Genomic DNA, 16298 nt, shown 5'->3' with positions numbered 1-16298 from the left:
TGCAGCAAATTTGCTAGCTTTTATGTAAGCTACCTTGGGAGCCTCTGTTTGAGGCAATGAAGTGACTTAGCAATGGGGGATAAATTCAATTCACATTGCATTTAAATATGAACCTACCTAATCTCACACCTTCTGAAGCACAATCATGGAAATTCACACTTCTCTGAACTTCGCAATGGAAGCCAAGTAACTAACTTGTACAAACATGCCTATATTGGGGTAAAATGCATGTATTAGTTAATACAAAATACAAAAAATTATTTACATCAGGGGAAATTGCTTTACAAAAAAAAAATGTGTATGCTGGGCAAGACTGCATAAAAAAATAATTTTGCACTAAAATGCTGATTAATTTTCAAGAGGCTTTGCACACACACAAAAAATTCCAGTGATGTGGGAGTCTGGAAAACTGAATTTAAGAGTGGGGAAATTAGAATAAATTCCATGCTACTCCAGCTGCTGTGGCTGAATTAGGGGTATAGGACTAGCCTATCTGATTAAGTAGTTAAGCTACTAAACCTATTGGATGTAACTTTTTATTGTATAAGTGCTGTTACCTACCATGTGCTATGGCAGATTTATCAATATAAAATAAATTACTGTATGTTACAACAGAGTTTACCTGCTTTGTTAGCACTGGGGAGGTACCTGGCAACAGCAACTTTTTCTAACAGGTTGGGTGTTTGATACTTATCAGCCTAAATGCAAGTCGTTTCTTTGCCCTTCAAAACTCTCCAGGGAAATATCTGGAGCCATTGTGCTGATTGATCTGGGTGTTCTGTGACTTGTGTTTGCAAACACCAGCGTAATTGTTTTCACAATGTGGAAGCAATTAATGGTTCCTTTTCTTTTTATGCAAAATGCAGTTGTGCCAGCTTAACATCTGGTACTTTGTAAGCAAGGAGATGGTATCTTTTAAGTAACAAGCTTCAGCTCTCACTAAAGGTAGGTTAATGTTTCTTGCCTTGTTTTTAGGGTTTTAACGAAGTTGGAGAAGGGTTAGAATAGATTAAAACCACATAGCACTGGATGACTAAATTCCAGACTGAAGGAAATTCTGAAGATGGAACAACTCACTCTCATACAAGCCTGTTACCTGCAGTGCAGGAAGTGGATGCTAAGATTATATTGGAATATAGTTATGTACTGGTCAGATTTTGGAAATCAAATATTTCCTTGTGTGAGAAAACTCTGTGGTTCTCAGTGTGTGGAGGTAGGCCTCCTTAAGGACCAACCTTACAATTTCTAACCTTCTGTTCAGTACTCCTCTTTTCCACATTACAGTGGTACTTCGGGTTAAGAACTTAATTCGTTCTGGAGGTCCATTCTTAACCTGAAACTGTTCTTAACCTGAGGTACCACTTTAGCTAATGGGGCCTCCTCCTGCTGCTGCTCCGCCAGAGCACGATTTCTGTTCTCATCCTGAAGCAAAGTTCTTAACCTGAGGTACTATTTCTGGGTTAGCGGAGTCTGCAACCTGAAGTGTCTGTAACCTGAAGCGTCTGTAACCCAAGGTACCACTGTAGTTTGCATCTAGAGTCAGTGTGGTGTGGGGGTTAGAGTTCTAGGAGACCAGGATTCAAATCCCTACTCTACCACGAAGTTCTCTGGGTGACCTTGGGCCAGCCACTGACTCTCAGCCTAACCTACCTCAAAGGATTCTTCTGCAGTTGAAATGGGGGGGGGGGTGAGCAGGGAACCATATAGCTCCTGGGGGGGAAAGTTGGGATATAAATGCAAATAAATAAAGAAAATTTTAAAACTGAAATTTCATCAGCTTTTTAGTACCAGTTTTCCTAAGCTCCATATTTTTATATTCAATTCTACCGATTATATATATATATATTTTGCAAGGCAATGTTCCCAAATATAGTGCTTTTTGTAAGTTATTTTCATGAATACGTGGATATTTATGCATTACTTGGCTGGAGAACTGCATTGCACAATTCAGAAAAGTACAAGTCTTAAAAAGATGACTATGTTTCAGTTAGCACAATGTTCCACCAAGTGAGATTTAGGTAGGTTCGCCTTGAAATGTGAACTCAGTTGAATGACTTCTCCATCCCTACTCCCAGTTCAGTGTGTATAGGATTACAGCCTTAATAAAAAAAAATCTACTTTTACTGCCAGAGAACAGGAGAGGTGTTTGTGGGGCCAGTAATTTGGCCAGCCTTTGGTACGATGCACCTTGCCTTCTGGGGCCAGCCCTGATGGATACCCAGGGAATTGTCATAGGAAACTTGGGCTGCCTTCCTGAGCCCTGAGTGTCCCTGTTGGCTGAATAATCTGTGTGGCAGTCCTTGCCTTCATTGCTGCTGTGAAGGATATGAAGAAGAAGAAGAAGAAGAAGAAGAAGAAGAAGAAGAAGAAGAAGAAGAAGAAGAAGAAGAAGAAGAAGAAGAAGAAGAAGAAGAATTATTATTTCTATATTGCCTTTCTCCCAAGTTGGTGTTCAAGGCGGCTTTCAACATTTAACAAACATTATTATAAAATACTAAGTAATAAAAACAAACAAAAGATATATGGGACAGCCATTATTCCCTTCATACTCACATGCCCCTGGTGCCTTCAAGCATGCAGTGTTTCGTGTGATCCTGTTTCCTCTCAGTCATTGCATATCTTAGGGCCTGTGCTCATCACAAGATAGGATCGTTACTAGTTGAGCCTGTCAGTATAAAATGATGCTTGGATAGCCATTTCCTGGCTTGGAAAGGGCCGCTCTCAGGAAGAGTTCAAGAATCTCTGCTTGAGCTGGCAACATGATGTGGGAAAATAACTTTATTGGGGTTTGGCCTCTGGATGGCAAGAACACAAGTGCTGTTACGAGAAAGGGAGAGGCTGTAGAAACCTCTGTGGCTGCAGGAGGCAATGTTTTTGGTTTAGCGCAACAGGGATGAGGCCCTTCAGCTGTCAACGCTGGATGAGGCTGACAGATTACCAGAAACAGAACTTTTGCAGCTTTATCCTAAATATGTTTATTCACAAGTCTGTTCCACTGAGTTCCATGTGGCATATTCTAGACTGAGTTCGGGATTACAACCTGAATAAAACAGCGCTACTCATCTTTGTCCAGGAAATTTGTTTCCTGCATCATGCCACAATGTGAGAGCGCACCGGTTCTAACTCACACAGGGGGAGATTTCTGGTTATATGGTTACAGTTGTATAACTGTACTAAAATGCATTAAGCTGATTGCTTAAGCCGGTGGTAACCTTGACGGATGACTAGCTGGCTCTGTGTACCCTATAAATCCTGCCTTGTAAACATTCCTAGACTCCTTACATCCTCTGCCCTCATAAGAATGTCAAGCAGGTAATTCCTCTCATACAACATTTAGGAAGCCACTCCTGGGGCAAAATGGCTTGCAGGAGATCTAGCTTGTAATTTAAATATGTGCCTTCTGGGGATTTGCATGAAGCAAATAATTAATGATGATTTCATTTCTTTTATCTTCTTCTTCCTCCGTTGTTCCAGTCAGACAGAATGATTTAATCTAGCAGAATCCTGGGGCAGGGGGTGATGAAAAGTGAGGTGCTTTGCTCTTTATGTCTGAAGAATAGATCTACTTTTTTTCTTTTTCTTTTTTAATCTGCTCTTTCTGTAGAGCTCCTTATTTCTCTAGGTCATTGACCTTTTTCAAACACATCTGGGCAGGCCAGAAGGAGCCATCTCTCATTCCCTACGTACGGTGAACAGATGTGCTCTGTGTTCAATGGAGAATTTATATGGACTGAATGTTTCATTGTGATGATGGGGAGATAGTAAATTAAACGGTTTAGAAAGGGTGGCTGAAGCAGCAGCCTTCAGGAAATTGAGAGCAGGGCAATATCTCTTTGGAATGATCGCCACACAGGGAAAAGAAACTTAGTCAATGCTGCCCTCTTGCTCCAGAAAGAGTATTACATCGCACAAACTGTTCACCCTGCATAACCAAATATGAGAAACTTTCATTGTTCAGAGCCACCTATTTAAACAAATCTGGTTTAGAATATAAACTGGCTAAGCCTCTGTAGACAACAGCAAATATTTGTTGAGAGGAATTTTCTTCAAGAGCATGAATTTGTGTACAGGCAGAGAAAGCAATCAATAGGAAAGCTCTGGGATTCAGTGGGTGGAGGGGACACTGGACCTGACACACAGTATTAGTCCAGGAAGGAATAGTGGAGCCACAATTAGGGTGTGCTCCTTCCCCAGTGATGTAGCATGAGAGGCAAGAGAACTTAGGTAGAAGAAGGCCGCCAGGCATGAGTAAGTTGGCAGGAAAGAAGAGCAACAGTAGTAAGGAAAGAGCCTGGAAACTGAGGCAGCATACACACTATACCTTTAAAGCACATTCAAAACAAATTTCTCCTTTCAAAGAATTCTGGGCACTGTAGTTTGTCAAGGGTTTCTGGGAATCATAACCCTGTGATGTGTAAACCGCAGTGTCCAGAATTCTTTGAGGGGAAGAATGTACTTTGAATGTGCTTTAAAAGTATAGTGTGCACTGCTTTCTTTCTAAAAAAAATGTTTAGGGGTACTCTCATTTTCCTACTCAGATTGAAATACTGCCCTCAATGAGGCCAAACTTAGATTCACAAAATGTTTAGGGGTATGCGTACCCCCAGAAAAAAGCACTGATAGTGTGTATCCCTCTTCTTCCCCAACCTTATAATGTACTCAACGCTAAGGCCTCACAACAAAGGTAACCGATCTGTAGAAAAGACCTTACAACCCGGAAAAAAAGAGACAATGCACATACTTTTGTAAACCAATAAAATCTGTAATAAAAATATATATTTTTAAAAGTATAGTGTGTACACAGCCTGAGGCGCATAGTCAAACTATTGTAAAGGCACATTCTGGAAGATGACCAACAAAGTATTTATAGGTAGCTAAAAGTCTGTAGTTCAGCTGAAGCCACTGAGTAGAGAGACAAATGTTTATGGAGCCAAAGATATTCAAGAAAACCAGCTGAGCACATGTTTCATGCACACTGGGCAGTAACATTAGGAAAATAATCATCTGAATTCAGTCATAGAATCAGAGACATTGAAGGTACCTCCAATGTCATATAGTCCACTATTTCCCCACCCTTGCACAGGAAATCCATTGCTACCTACAGCATCTTCATAGAAGGCCATCCAACCTCAGCTCAAAAACTTCTAATGTGTAGAATATTATTGAGGAATATATATTTTTTATGTTCTGAGCGCTCTCTTCTTCTGGCTCAGGCGGACGTGACCAGAGTCACTCGGAGAGGGAATTGCTTGGCTGAAATAAGAATGTATCTTGGAGGTGGATAGAAGAATATTTTCATAAGAGACAGTCAGTGTGGTGAAAAAAATAAACATAATCCCTGTGGGAAGAAGATTTCTGACCTTAATGACTTCCTCTTTGGGGACAAGATCTCTAAAAATGATTATGAGTAACATAGTAATGCTTTGAAGACAAGTTGAAACTAAGCACAGTTTGTACCTTTTCTGGATTATGTAGTTTGTGTTTTTGTTACGTCTCTGGCCTAGCTACAGCTGTAGGCTTATGCCTTTTACTTTGCCAGAGAATTGCTTACCCGCGTCCCCAGGGCCGAGAAGAGAATAAAAAATTCCAGGAAAGTTTCTTCTTTGGAGAAAAGAGTTTTATTGAAATTCTGTGCACAGAGTTAAGGTCTGTACTCAGAGACAGCCTGCTGGATAATTCCTAAAAATATACTGGCTGTAAAGCAAGACACTTCAACAGACTTTCTTATACCCGCAGACTTGCTTGCTAAACACATTTTATTGCTTGCTTAAACATTTCTGTCTTTCTGCTAAGCCAAGCACTCCCTCCCACCTCCTTGTGCACGTGTCTTCTTTTGCTAGCAAAGCATTTCCTTCGTATCTTCTTCTTATCTTGCATTACTTAAAAGCAGAAGTAGAGCAGGAAACATCTTGCTTGTGGTTTTTTGGTTAACAGCAGTTTCTGGCTGGGCAGGAAGCGACCTTCTGACCTGTAGCTAGCATCAGCAGTTTCAAGTAGCTGGTTTAGGCAGAAAGCGGCCTCATGACCTGTCTGTTAAGAAAGCGGCCTCATGACCTGTCTGTTTTTAGACTTTTGCAAGCTACTGCTTTTTACCCTCCTAGCAGAGTGCAGGAATTTATTATGTGTAGATAATATTTGAGAGCAACAGAATAAAATATTGAGAGAAACTTTTCCCATCTCCCTTTACTCCGTCCTCTTCTTTTGAACAATCTATTACTTAGATTCGTTCTGGGGTAGGGGTCTATATTCTCTCAGCACAGCAATCACGCGAGGTCTCATCATGCGAGACATCATCTTTCCCATCATATGTTGCAGGCATTGCATTAAGCAGGGTATACAGAAGCAGAAAAGCAATAGAAGCATTATTGGGCCTATTCTTCCCACAAATACGATACCGTTCATGCCAACAGAAATACGAGAGCATCCATATGACAAGGGCGGTACATATCACTCCTATCCACCAAACCCAATATCTCCATGGTTCCTCCCACCAATATTCAGGGGGTGTGCTCATTGTTGAAGAGCCCACTGATATTTGTGCCCGACTACCTGTTGAGCCTCAAGGATGAGAGCCCACCGGTGAGCTGATGCTCCCACTATGTGGGTCAATTTTTCTATTAGCCCTGTTGGGTGGATTGAACTCTCGTGCTGCCTCCCTAGTGACCAAAGCATATGGAAGCTGAAATCCTGGGGTGGCAATTCTTACTGGCACTTGTTTAGTAATTTCAATGCACACCTGGCTAAGGCTCCCACCCCTGCAATACTTGCATTAAGATAGGTTCTGTCCCATCTATGACCTGGGTTAAGAGTAGGACCTGGTCTATCAAATGAGGTTGGTACAGTGCTCTACCTTCCGGATAACAGTTGACTACCCTCCCACAACAGCAAGAGCGGTACAGAACTAGATAGATTTCGATCGTCTCTGCAGCTTCCCGTAAGAGCACTGTCCACGCGTGCTGGTCAGTGGTGTGGGAGAGGAGCCACAACGGGGTAGTGGGGTGTCTCAATACGGTAATCTCATCAAACCCCAGTTTCCAATAGCCAAAGAGCACGCCATCTCTTACCACCGGCAAGACGAACCAGTCGTAGCAGAGGCCAGCAGGCCAATAGGGTTGGTATGGTTCGGTAGGGTCAGGGCAATAAGACATAGAGCAAGTCAATAAAGAAAATAAGAGAGAAAAGAGAAAGTCTTTGTAACTGTCCTTGTGATGATTAGTCGCAGGATCGCGTTGCCCGTGGCCTAACGTTTTTTTTTCCTGGTAGCGTCAGACACAAGGTGATGATCAACTTCAGAGGGTCAGCAGGATTTCTCTTGCAAGTCCAGACACCCTTCTTCAGATGCGTGTGATGTACCCAGGGGATCACCTCGACTATTTTCGCTGCAGTTGGGGATGAAGGGGTCGCCAGACGCTGTCACTCAGAGGAACTGGTGAACCGGCTCAGCGAGACTGCCGCGGGACTGCAGGTGTACGCTCGAGGGAATACCTGGAAAGGAAGCAAACACACACAACAAACACAGGGATTGCACTTGTTCTTGGGTGATGTGATCTCCCATCTGCCCCAAACTGGCGGGGATGCCTCGGACGAAAGGGGTTGGCCTGCCATATAGAAGTTCAAAGGGTGATAGTTCTCAGTCTCTTGGTTGGCGCACAGGGCACATTTTGGGATATAGCAGCAGTTAGTTGAGGTAGAATATTCTCCCAAGGTGTGCTTTAGCAGCTGGGCCTCCCAAATGGGTGGACTTGTGGTAATTCTTTACAATTGTGCTGGCCAGATGTTGGGGCACAAAAACACGGCTGTCTGGTCCTTCCTGGAGCGTTGCTCCTTCTTGGCTGGTCCACTGCTGTTCATCAAGGGTGTAACGTGGTTCCACATCATCTGGAGTGAGTTCCGGTACCAATATCAAAAGTTCTGGTGGTGCCTCTAAATTGGCTGGAGAACAAATGTCTACGTTGGGGGCGCTGCCTGCGGGCGCCCCTCCCATCCAATTCTTCACCGTGCATAGAGATATCAGCCTCTGGAGTGATATCAGCAAGGCAGTCGTCACTGGAGGGGATCTTCAGGATGCTGAGACACAGTCCAATCTGAAGCAGCTTTCTTCCTTGAATGTGGTGGACCCAAGGGGTGGTGCCAGCGATTTTCACAGCTGTGGGTGTGGAGAGCAGATGGGCCCTTCCAGCACGGCTGCAGTGGTGCCTGGGACCAGTCTTATCCACACCTCGTCACCTGGCTCAAACTGGTCACGCAAGGAGTTCGGGCCTGGGTTGAGAGAGAGAATCTCGAGAGAGAGACTGTACATAATTGTTCAATTCCACATCTTGAGCAGGGATAGGTGAAAGCATGCACACATAAGGAACCGGTCTTCCAAACATCACTTCAAAAGGATGACAAGTGAATACGTTTCAATGGGAGGCTACAAACTCTAAGCAAAGCCAAGGGCAACATGAACATTAGACCCTGTTTCTTGGGTCAGTGGTTTTTCAAAGTCCTGTTCTTCCTTTCCTATTTTCCAGAACTTTTGGGGCCTATATGCAGTACCCACCATCTTCCTTCTTCACTGGCAGCAGTGGGGTGTTTCACTGTGATTGGCATTGTTTCAAGATTCCATGTTGAAGCAATCGCTTCAAATGCACCCACACTCTTTCAGCTGCCTGTCGTGGGATGGGGTATTGGTTTTTATCTTCCGCCCATAGTCCAGGGTCAACATCATGAAGCAGGCTAACAGGGAGGATTCCCTCCTCTTCTTTTACCATCATCAAGCATCAATGGTCTCACAGGGGTATTTCTAAAGAAAACTCTCCTGCTGGTCCAGTTGTCATCATTACTTCCCCCATTGGTTGGAAGGAAATCTGGGCTTGTAATTTTGTTAACAAGTCTTGGCCCAATAAGGAATGGGACACTCTGGTATATACAAAAATTTGTCTAGGCAGCAGGTAACAGACTGCAAAAACGGGGCCTTTTGTGATTTACCTGTAGCTCCAATTATATTAACCACTTGGTTTGTGGGTTTTGTTACAGGCACAGGTAAGACTGAGTGGGCAGCTCCCTTGTTCACCTTCTCCTACCTGTAATAAGGTAGCTAGGTTAAGGGCTGTGGCAACCTGAAACTTCAGGCGTGAATGTAATAACAGCATCTGGCACTTCCTCTTGGAGTTACACAGCTGGTGTCCTGTCCAAACGTGAATTTATCTGCCTTTGTGAGTAGGGTGGCCACTGCCACAATCACTCTCATACAGGGGGGGGGCAACCTCTGTTCTGTTGGGGTTAGCTTCTCTGACAAGTATTCGACGGGTTGCTGCCAATTTTTCAGTTTCTGGCATAAGACTCCCTTGGCTACCCCCCTGGTCTTCATCTATGAACAGGGTAAAAGGCTTCTTGGGGTTTAATGTCACTTTGAGATCCTGAAAAGCCTGCTGCTGTTCCCTGTCCCATATAAAAAGGATCCTTCTCTATTCCCCTAGTTGACTCATGCAGGGGCCAAGCAATGCTTCTGTAGTTAGTAGTGAGTCCAGGGGATATTGTTCATCATCATAAGTGGGATTATAGGTTTAAAAAAATCCCTTCAAACAATTTTACAATCTTTGCTGGATTCTCCTCAAAAGAGGGGTTCTGATTTCTTCAATTACAAACATCAACTTCTTCCTCAAATGGCTTTACAAACTCCTTTAGTCTCTTTTTCTGTTTTTCTGTCCACATTTTCTTTCCTTGATTTATATCATCTAGCGTCTTCCTAAACTCTTCCTCTTCTTTCGTCTCACTATCCTCCTTCGCAGGTCCTCCTCCCCCTACACCAGCACCTCCCTGTGCTTCTTGATTTTGGCCTGGGGGGGGGGTTGTTGGAGGGGGGGGCTGTTGGTGGAGTGTAAGGTGGTGGCTTAATCACTCCCCCTCCTCATCTTCTGGGTCTTTTAACACCAGAGGCTTCACTGTACAAATCCTGTTCTGTGTGTTGCTGTCACAGCAAGACTTTAGCCATGGTAGATTCTTTTTTTTTACATTGGTCTTCCATGTAGAGATATAGGGGATCTGGTCTGGGTGGACATTTAATATATTTTGCCACAGGGGGTTGATTTGCCACAGGAGGTTGATTAATTGCAAATCAAAGCCACGCAGTTCCCTGGGTTGGCAAGTCCACCTCACATAAAGTTTTGAGTCTCTGTTTTTTGTTTTTTGTTTTTCAATTTGAATCCCCAAATCATCACTCTTCGTGGCTGTTTTCCAGTTATTTAAAAAGCATTCCAGAGGAATACATTGGCTTGCTCCAGACCCTATTTTTTCAGATACAACCGCTCCTAACTGGGTTTTCAAAATTCTCTCACACTCCACATGCTACAGTTTGTCAGAAAATGCACAACCCTACAATCGCTCGGCCAAGGGGACACTAAGCCTTGGCCCCATTCAACAATTCATCCACTGGTGTATCTGACACACAACAAAACACTTAATTCCCTCTGCCCCATTCCCTTTCCCAAACCTTTACCAATTCCTTTCCTGGTGGCATTCTTACTGCCGGGCACCCTATTGCCAACTACCAGGTGAGGCTGATCAGACCTCTGCTGGCCCTTTCCCTCGGGCCCCTAGCCCTTTCCTTCGGGCTTACCTTTTTCCGCTGCGGACCTGTCCCCTCGGCGCCGTTCTGTCCTCTTATTCTCCCTCAACTAGATGTCTCTGCTCCAGGACGGTGTGGCAATCTCCCCCTACAAACTGGCAGGGTGTGCACCGGAAATGCGAACGCCGATCGGAGCTGTTCACCTTGGTTGAGCCTGGCCCTCCCGGGGCCCCTGGGGTGGGGCAATTCCCGGCCAATGCACCAAGCTGTAGGCTTATGCCTTTTACTTTGCCAGAGAATTGCTTACCCGCGTCCCCAGGGCCGAGAAGAGAATAAAAAATTCCAGGAAAGTTTCTTCTTTGGAGAAAAGAGTTTTATTGAAATTCTGTGCACAGAGTTAAGGTCTGTACTCAGAGACAGCCTGCTGGATAATTCCTAAAAATATACTGGCTGTAAAGCAAGACACTTCAACAGACTTTCTTATACCCGCAGACTTGCTTGCTAAACACATTTTATTGCTTGCTTAAACATTTCTGTCTTTCTGCTAAGCCAAGCACTCCCTCCCACCTCCTTGTGCACGTGTCTTCTTTTGCTAGCAAAGCATTTCCTTCGTATCTTCTTCTTATCTTGCATTACTTAAAAGCAGAAGTAGAGCAGGAAACATCTTGCTTGTGGTTTTTTGGTTAACAGCAGTTTCTGGCTGGGCAGGAAGCGACCTTCTGACCTGTAGCTAGCATCAGCAGTTTCAAGTAGCTGGTTTAGGCAGAAAGCGGCCTCATGACCTGTCTGTTAAGAAAGCGGCCTCATGACCTGTCTGTTTTTAGACTTTTGCAAGCTACTGCTTTTTACCCTCCTAGCAGAGTGCAGGAATTTATTATGTGTAGATAATATTTGAGAGCAACAGAATAAAATATTGAGAGAAACTTTTCCCATCTCCCTTTACCGCTTTTTCTAATTCTTGGAACTAAGATGTCCCTAGACCTCCGAAGTACCTGGGTGCCTGAGCCAGGCAGAGCAGCTGTGTGATTGTTGACCTTTGAGCTCCATCAGCCAAGTCTGCTACCCTTCCAGATCCCTCTCTGCAACTGGGTGCCTCAGCGAACTTCTTTCTATCAAGCCAAACAACTCCTATATAAACACAGATCTGCTCTTTTTACTTAAAAACAGAACCATGCTCCAGACATGGAGTATTGGGTAGTTCTAGCTTGAGTACCCAGCATAAGTCACCCTCCACACAGTAGAAAAGCACATTGGGGGAACAATTTTAGCCAAGAACTCCTTCTGATGTGCTAGTTTACTACACAATGCAGGGAACATTTTGCATATGATCTGTAGTGGCATAGTCCACAATTCTTAGTCTACTTCCTCAAACATACCACCAGAAGCATAAACCTAATCAAGTCCTTAGAAGCTGCTTCTGGGTTATCACCAGAAAGTATGGATGAGAAGCACAAGCTGGGGCCTTTTAACCATGGGGTGGCAGATAATGAGGCTCATCTCAGCAATAACTTCACCCCCAAAGACATCCGCCAGAGGGCATTGCCACCACATATTAAAACAGAAGCCTCTGAAGCCACATATCCTGTAGTTGTCTGTTGATCCCTCTCCTCAGATCTAGGTCATGTGCACCAGCATGAGGTACCAGGTTTATGGTTTTAAGAGAATTTCCCCATAGGTTGGCTGACACTGAGCTAAGGGGCCCTTTGTCCCATATGGTGCTCCAGGTTTTGGGGTCTAGGAGTTCCCTCAAATCTGTTCCCCATGTTACTTTGAGGCCATCAAAATTATTTGTGGAAAGATGGTTATGACTTTTTAAGTCTCATTTCATTTGTATTGATTTCCATTTGTAACCATGAAATGTGCACTTAGCAGCATAACTCATGACAGTAAGGCAGAACTGCCAGCGAGCAGTAAAACGTTAACTAAACTGATGGAACTGAGATTAAGCAATCAATAGGAAGGCATTCGTATGATGTATAATGGCTGAAATATTATTAATTCAGCTAAGCATTCAGACAGTTGTCTACACAGGCAGGACAGCTCCCAGGTTCAACTTTTATTATAACTTTCAAAAATGCCCTTTTTTAGGGCAAATCCCTGCCAAGGCAGCTTACATCAGAACCATTGTATCAATAATACCACATTAGGGTTTTTTTAAAAAAATTAAAATATTAGAACCTTTAAAAGCAGCAGTTGAAACAAGACAGTGACCTACAGATTTTAAAAACCATTTGAAATTTTAAAAGTCTTCAGGGTCTATTTAAAAGCCATTAGAGTAGGGGCCATACATATTTCTCTAGGAAGAGAATTCCACAGTTCCACGGGGCCACTACTGAAAAGGCAATCTGTCTCAAGCCTGCCAACTTAACATCTTGATGTTGGGCCCCCAAGCAGGGTAAGGTCTGGGCCAGTTCTGGCACAACCTGGTCCTAAACCGTTTAGCGCTTTAAAGGCTACTACTAGCATTGGATCCAGAAACAAAGGCAATTAATGCAGCTGGTACAGTATAAGCCAGGATTCCTCAACCTCGGCCCTCCAGATGTTTTGAAACTACAATTCCCATCATCCCTGACCACTGGTCCTGCTAGCTAGGGATCATGGGAGTTGTAGGCCGAAAACATCTGGAGGGCTGAGGTTGAGGAAGCCTGGTATAAGCATTAGATGTTCTGACAGCTTCGGCCTCAGAAGCATTCAAGCGACTGCATTCTGTACCAGCTAAGGTTTCTGAACAGACTTCAAAGGCAGCCCCACTTAAAACACGTTATAACTGTCTTGCCAGAGCATGTGTGTATTTAAAGAAAATGGGCAGAGTTAGCTATGAGCTGAGCATGTTGAGCCACTGCAGAACTTGAAGCCATGTTTGGTGTCTCACACAGGGCATGTGCATGACTCAGAAGGTATGTCAGTACCAACTCAAACCACATGATGAAAATGACTTGGATAAGAGAAGCAAGAGGAAGAGAGTGCTAAAACTAAAAGGAGAACCAATGGACTGTAATGTTCATTCCATGCTTTGTACTGTACATTCCTCATAAACTCAGGCTCCTGGAGTCAAACGAGACCTGGAGAAAGAGCATCTTTCCCCCCCTCCTGAGCAGGTGTCCTGACCCACTCCCCAGAAGTATTTGCTGTTCTCTGTTTGCAAATCTCTCCTCATTTATCAAAGAAGCCGGATCACTCTTCACCTCCTAATGTTAATGCTACCTAATGGAGCCACCAACTGCAAAAGTGGCAAGGCCGTCACGCTCCAGCTCAGTAAAGGTGGAGCCTCGCTTGGCAAATATTGACAGACCTGAAAACACCAAAAGGAAAAGAAACCTTTCAACAAAAAATGATTGCTGGTTCTTTTGCTGATGGAAGATCATGGAAGCTCTCAGGCTGGTGGCACTGTGCCTCTGTTTACAGAGCAGATGGGGGAAGAGTATTTAAGCAGCTGGAAGGACAATAGCAAGTTGATGAGCAGATGAGTAATTGGCGGGCTACTCAATTGCAGCACAAAATAAATGGTTGCAAGCAGCACTTCAGCATCCGGAACAAGCAGCATCGCCATCTCTTGTACCCCAAGCCCATCTCTCAGATAATCCAGGAATGGATTTGTTATGGGGAAGTCACAGACATATATATATATTGCTGAACTGTCTCTTTCTTCTGTTGTCAGTTCTTTCTCTTCCAAAGCAATGCACAAGGCTATTATAAATCTGGATTAAATTTACCCCTGAAAAGGGGACTGAAATGCATTGAAACATGTTTTTTGGGGGGGCGGTTGAAGGAGTGGGGGCGGAATGCAGAAAACAAATGAAAGATAGAAATTCTCCTATGTTCTCCTATGTCCACGCCACACCCCTCACTCACGTCCATGCACTAAGTGGTCACTGCACGGCTGTTTAACCATTCTGAATACACTATGCCAAGCAACTAAAGGGGCTAGGCATGATCCTGCTCCCCTTCTATGCCTCTTCAACCTAAGGTGTAAGAGTTTGAGAGACAGCACAAGAGGTGGTGGACTCTCCTCCCATGGAAGTTTTAAAGCAGAGGCTGGATGGCCATCTGTCATGTATGATCTAGTTGAGATTCCTGCATTGCAGGGGGTTGGACTAGATGACCCTTGCAACTCTCCAATTCTACAACAATAGGATAGGGAGCCTTATGCTACAGATAGCAAGGAAGGAATTGGGAATGTGTGTTGTTGGGCCAAAATTTTACCAGCCTATCCAGAACTTCAGCCTCACAGTTGATCACCATAATATATAGCTGGAAGCAATTCCAGATGCATTGCTTTTGCTCTTTGTGCAGATACATGAGCTGCCGTAGTGCAGCCATCAGTATAGTTAACAGGTATATTTTCTGACATATTTTCCACCACTTTAATACATATTAGTATTAATGCAGTGACAAGTATTTTGGGGGAGGGGGCCAAGAAAGAAAGAAAATTTTGAAATTTCTGCAAAGAATGTATCATGGGCCCCTTGTCTTTCTACAGAAGCATGGGTTCAATCCCATAGCTAATGAGACAGAAATATGTCATTTTAGAGTTAAAATAAAAACTGACATGTACAAGGATCGCCACTACCACTGCACCCCACTCCAGATTTTATTGCTTGCCTCTTCCTTCTTGCCTCGTGCAAGTAAGAAGAACCAGAATCCCTTATCATTCCACAATTCCAAATTAAAATCCTGATGGAGTCCCACCTAATGGATGTGATGCTACAATGCAGTCCTGGAGAGGGAGTTGCAGCTTGACAGCTGTTTATTTTCCCTGGCAGTTGCTCCAGGACTACATAAGATCTTTGCCTGCAGGCTGATTTCCGGGAACAAGTGGTTACACATTTGTACTTGAGCTGATTGTGTCCTGTTTATAATGGCCTCTTAAAAATTGAATGCAGTGGTTGTTGATTTTAGAGACAGAAGGATGATGTGCTCCTGTATGACAAATGCTTAACAATTTGCTGTGAATACACTAGAGAACATCGACTATGATCACCGATTAACAAGAAGACTCTTGGGGTGCCTCCAGACAGGGTTTTTTAGTGACAAAACTCAAGTAAGCAGACATGCACAAGCCATCACAGGGCTGTGCCAATTCCTGTGCTGATATCTGCTGGTCCTCATCATGGCAATGTGGGGACTAGTAGGAGCAGCAAAGGCAGCAAGACTAACAGAACATAACCTTGCCTCATGATCTGTTGCCTGGTGCTTTTATTCTTCTCATGGTTCTTTCTCCTCCCTCCAACACATTTCAAGTTTAATAAGTACAGTTCTATACCAGCCATAAGGGGAACGACCCTCTGGCCAACCACTTTCTCCTGGACAATGAAGAACCGTCTTGATGACCCAATATCCTCCAGACAGCACAGGTGCCTTGCCAGTTAAACTAGTATGCACCCAAAGCTGTATGACTAAAGTCAGTTAAGACCTTCCCAAGATCAGTGTTGGCATCCCTCTGTCTCGGGAGACAATGGAGGAGGAGTGAGCTTTTGGGGGTGAACTCAAACCATTGGATATGGAAACCAGCTGGGCTGCAGGAGTTGCAGGAAGGAGGTATACAAGGCATCATCCAACTGCCTAAGGGACTTCACTCTGGATTTGTGCAGGGTTTACTCTTTGGCCTTTTCTTCTCCCAGAGATGTCCCACAAGGCAGCAGGTATGGATTATTCCTCAGCATTTACTCAGGAAATTTACAACGATATCTGACATTTCCTTTAATTGCTTAGCTGCCCTTTCTCCTGTAGGGACCGTTGTCACTGAGAG

The sequence above is a fragment of the Podarcis bocagei genome, assembly GCF_964188305.1.
Source record: "Podarcis bocagei genome assembly, chromosome: 3".
Lineage (NCBI taxonomy): Eukaryota > Metazoa > Chordata > Lepidosauria > Squamata > Lacertidae > Podarcis > Podarcis bocagei.
This window is presented reverse-complemented; position numbering follows the sequence as displayed.